Here is a 5,596-nt window from a genome sequence, read left to right on the forward strand (position 1 = left end):
AAGAAGGTGGAATGACAGGGAGAAGGCGTCTCAAGTCAACGCAAAGTAATGAAACTTCGCTTGTTAGAGAATAGAGATAGAGGAGAAGAGGGACGTCCACATCTGTGCTTAACTCAACCAGATGGGATTTCATTTCAACTTCATGTTCAACCCATTCAATCAATATGGAATTATGAATGATTAATTCTGAAGGGTCTTCTGATAATTGATTGCGATCACAAGAATGAGAGAGTAATGAAGTTGTGCGGAAGGGATCAGATGGGGTGTACTTGTTATACTGTAATTCGCAAGGAGTGATCTCACTCTCATCTGATGAACAGTGCAAGCAATTGGACGGAGGACGGTAAACAGAAGGAAGCTTCCCAATCCCAATTCACTAACATTGGCAGGCTTTTAGGGAACAAGAGTTGAGACTTTTCACTTCCGCCCTCTTCTATTTATTTCCTCACCGGCTTCATTGACGGGTCCGTAGCAGTCTGGACTACTCTGGATTCTGAGCTCTACATATAAATATATAATACACCTTTAAAACCTAATGAATGATGGTAATTGTATCATAAATCAGATGGAATGTATTAATTCCTTCTCCATATTCGATGAAAAAAAAAAGAAGACAAAGACCTCATTCTCTTTTTGCTGCTTTGCCTCTACTAACTGTATTTCGCTCTCTCATCTGTATCTTTCTACGTTCTTCTTCTTCTTCTATTCTCGAGTCTACTCACTCCTTTGAAGTTTGAACTCCTTGTAAAGTTGTAGTATTGTTACCACTTTCTCGATTTACCAGGCAGGAAACCAGGAAACAGACGCAGGACGGGACTGTTAAGGAGCCCAAAACACTATTAATCATGGACTGGGTCCCAATCATTATTAAGGCCCAGAACAAATTTTGACGCAAGGTTTTCAAAATCGACCCGGAGAACGAACCGGTTAGGGGTCCAGTTTCCGGGTCGAACGGTCCAACTGTTCAAATTTAACGGTTGGCCTGTTCTGATAAAAAAAATAAAAATGGTCAAAACCATTTGAATAATTAACCATCTGAGCCAGCAATTTGTTGACCAAAATCAATGATTATTAGAAAAAATCGGATTTTAAAAAAAAACGGAACTGGTCATCTGTTTTTCCAGTCTGACCGTCCGGTCCGATCTGGTTTTAAAAACCATGACAAAAAAAGTAACAGAATGGAAGTGCAGGAGAGAAATGTAGGGAGAAGGCGAGATGCAGCTTGGGAGTTGGGACAATAGAAATATTTCATTTCTTTTCTATTCACTATTGATCCCACGTGTCTGCGTTTTTTGTCTGATTAATCCGATTAATGCTCAAGTAATCCCATGCTTAGTGCAAGTGTGCAACACAACGTGTTCCCATAAATATTAGGCCATTGTTTGGAATCGATGTAAAAAAAGTCTTACATCAGCACTATACAAAAAAAAATAAAAAAAAATAAAAACCATTATCATCACTATTCCAATATGCCACTACATTCCCACATAACACATTGGGAACATCTCTTTGTTATTCATGCGAGATGTTCCTCATTTGCACTATAATAGCTTGTTGAGAATAAATCTGAACTCAATGGTGATAGGCACCCCACATCCACATTTCAGCATTCACCGGAAATATTTCTTAAAATTGTCATTAAAAAATATTTTAAATACACGGTTGGGATGTGTTATAGGGCATCCGTGGGAGCATGCTTTATGGGGTACAGATGTGAATTCGTCACATGGTTGCATGCATTCAGATTTGTTAATTATACATACCACATCGATCTAATATATAACTTATAACTCTATATCTTTATTTTTACTATGCGGTTCTATATCTTTATTCACAGGGCGGAGCCAGGGGGTGGCGGAGGGGAGCCATGGCCCCCTATGCCTTCAAAATTCGCACAAAACCCATTTAAATCCCACTTATATTTTGACCCTCTTACCCATGTTTCTTACCTTTTGGTCTCCCCTATCCATATTTTTTAGGTTTTGACCCCCCTCTGTTTATTCAAATTTGTAAGATGTGAGGTACACATCTTACAAGATTTCAAATAACATGAATGTCATTATATTTTGTTATCAATTTTTTGATCCTACCTTGGTCACTTTGTTCCTAATATATAATACTATCTCTCTCTTCAGTTCAAAACAATAATGTGTTTAGTTTGACTATGATATGGAAAAGATATGATATCCGAAAAACAACTCACCAATAAATTGGAATCATAAATGTGGTAACGAATCAGGTGTTATTTATCAAAATTCATGGATGGATTTTGATTGGTCAAAACTTTTTCCATATCATATATTTTCTGTACAAAGACTTTTCCTTATTAAAATCATATTATTTCTTATTCAATATTGGAATTAGTTAATATCCTTTAATAAATAAATATAATCTAATTTAGCTTCTCAAAAACAAAAAACAAAAAAGGGGTTTCTTGGTAAAGAAAAAAGGCTTTGAAACCATATATTTGTATAAAAAAAAAAACTTACATTGATGTGAATCCCATTATTCTAGAAAAAAACAGATGTGTTTAACTAGAAATCAAACTTAATTTAGTTGAAAATAAGCACTTATTTTAAGTCAGGACCATATCAATAAACATTTATTTGAATTTAGGAAATAAGCTTGAATAAGTGCTTATTTGAGAAGTCCAAAATTTGGGCTTATTCAACAAGTGCTTATTTCCTTTTGGCTTATGTTGGCCTTCCATGTCATTTGAAAGTACTTTTACTACCCCTATTTGAAAAAAGTAGTATTTTCATCAAACACTCATGATCCATTGTAGTGGATGAGGTTAATAATAATATCATTAGGGATGCATTGGTACAATTTGGCAATGTTGCAATCCTTCTATGATCCATTATAGTGGATAACATAAAATCTTTGTGAAACCATGCATATTCACTATCCGAGATTGTCCTAAACACAACTAGATCGTGCCCTGTAGAGTAGAGAAGGTCAAGGCAGACCTTGTAGATGCATTAATACAATTTGACGACATTCTGGTGTTCATATGACCTTGAATGTTCATCGTCCAATACCGTCCTTGGTGCAGCATTGTTGCGCCTTGTGCCATAAGGCTAAAACGGTTCTTTTGGATGCAATTTTACAGTGTTCTCGGCTTCCAATGTCTTGCTTGTTATGGCGAATAACAAAGAATCCTACAAAAGTAAGGATTTTCACTGTTGGTGATCATCCTTTAAACAACTGGGTCATGCCTTCCGCCATAAGCTCAAAATTTTCAATGCAATTTGACACCGTTTTAAGCCTCATATGATCCATTATGGTGAATAACAAAAAATCTTTGCCAATTCACGCATATTCAACGTCCGAGATTGTCATAAGCACAATTGGGTTACACCTTGTAATAGAGAAGATCAATGTTAGTATTTGTAGATTTATTAGTATAATTTGGTAGCATTCTGGTGCTCACATGCCCTGCAATGGCAAATAATAGAAAATCTTATGATACCCCGAATACTGACCATCTACTATCATCATTGGGGCAATGTTGTTGCGCCTTTTGCCATAAAGTCAACACAGTCCTTTTGGATGCATTACTGCAACTTCACAGCATTCTATGCATCCAATGTCCCATTATGGTCAATAACGAAGGTTTCTATGAAACTAAGAATTTTCACTATTCATGATCGTCATTTAAAGAACTGGGTCATTCCCTTCTGCTATAAGATCAACATTATCATTGCAGATGCATTGATGCAATTTGGTGGTGTTCATGGGCCGGGCCGAGCCAGATTCGGGCCGGGCTTTATATATGTATCAATAGAATACATTTAGGCCCGAGTCCAAGCTCGAGCCTGGCCCGACCATCGGGCCTAAGTCTTCAGCTCAAGCCCGACCCTCATATAAAAGCCCGAAGCCCGGCCAAAAATTTGAAAATAAAAAACTTTTTCTTTTTTTTATTCAATAAAAAGTGTTTTGTTTATATTAAAAACCTTCAAAACTTAAAAATAATAAACATCTCACTATTACTTGAAAAAAAAGAAAAATAATAAAGAAAAAATATTATATATATTATTAAATAAAATATATTTTTATTATTTAATATATAATATCAAGTCGGGCTCGGGCTTTGATCAGGATTTTTTGAAAAAGCCCGAACTTGGTCCAAAAAAGAGTCAAGTCCAGTGCTTTAGACCCGAACCCAAGCTCACGGGTCTAAAATTATGACCAAGCCTGACTTAATAACGGATCGGGCTGATCCAACCCATCGAATTACTCGGCCCATAAAGAAGTTTATAGGCAACTTATCAGAAAGTAAGTTAACATGAAAACAAATATAGAAAAGGTTTATAAAGGTAGAGGAGATGTAGATGCCCAATATATATACTAGTCAATATTCTTCGCTCCCAGAAGTGCGAACAGGGCAGCTCATCTTATTACAACTTATTGCAAAATCCGGTCTTGTACTCTCTCATTCCTTTACTTGGCCCTTGTGCCCAACATAACGACTAATATAATAAACATCGACGCAACAAATTGGAAATCTTGAAGGACTAGTTGACTTAACCACGAATAAGATGATTTTTCACCTGAAACACTTGTCCTTCAAACTTTGAGGCACATTGTAGAGCATGGTAAATTGTGGATACTTTCACCACTTCAACATATGATCTAGAGGATGCACACCTACCTCCACAAATTGAGATCGTCCATCCTTAGAAGCAGTAATCCATCCAATCTATATTATAAAAAAGTACGAATGAGGGTATAAAAATAGTAACCCATCCAACCTATGAAGTCATAGTTAGATAATAAAATTTTTAAATACAAATAAATATAGAAAATTACAAAAATGTAGAAAATAGACACATTTATGATATTTTATTGATGACGAAAATGAAATACATAATCTAAAACTACTAAAAAATGAAATTATTTTACTATTTGGCAGAGATCGATAGTTCCACTTGTGGGTCAAATCTATAAACCTTGAATGTCATAATTAAATAATAAAAATTAATAAAATATAAAAAATACATAAATTTTACAAAAAAAAAAAACATTTGGGAACATGTATAATATCATATATTTACATATTAAGCAAAAAAAGAAGCATAAATAACAGTATTATTTTTACACACATGGAAATAAAAAAAAAAAATGAACACATCTATAACTCCATATTTACACTACTATTAAAAATATGAATAAAACTGTGGAACTTTCTTTTGACTAAAATATCCATTTTTTAATTTAATCCCTATTTAATTGTGAGGTTTAAAATGTAATTTGAATTATAATTTTCACCTCATTCAATTTCCCCTCTTTAAATCTTACATTTTTTTTATAAATAAACAAAAAAGTATATACTAAGAAGATGAAATATTACAAAAAAAGAGTCCAACCAAATAAGTAGGCCTACAATGATACCCAAAACTTTGTAGCCCAATATGAGATGCTTAAGTAATTAGATCTAGATTATGCAGTCTGCATTTGATTAATAGTGAAAAAAATATAAAAAATAAAAATACATGAATTTAATAGAAAATTTTGAATATACTATTCCTATTATTATCATCATCTATATTTGTCACGTGCAATGCACATGCACGCTTACTAGTAGATAGAAAAG

The sequence above is a fragment of the Nelumbo nucifera genome, chromosome 2 (genome assembly GCF_055504915.1).
Source record: "Nelumbo nucifera cultivar China Antique chromosome 2, China Antique-T2T, whole genome shotgun sequence".
Lineage (NCBI taxonomy): Eukaryota > Viridiplantae > Streptophyta > Magnoliopsida > Proteales > Nelumbonaceae > Nelumbo > Nelumbo nucifera.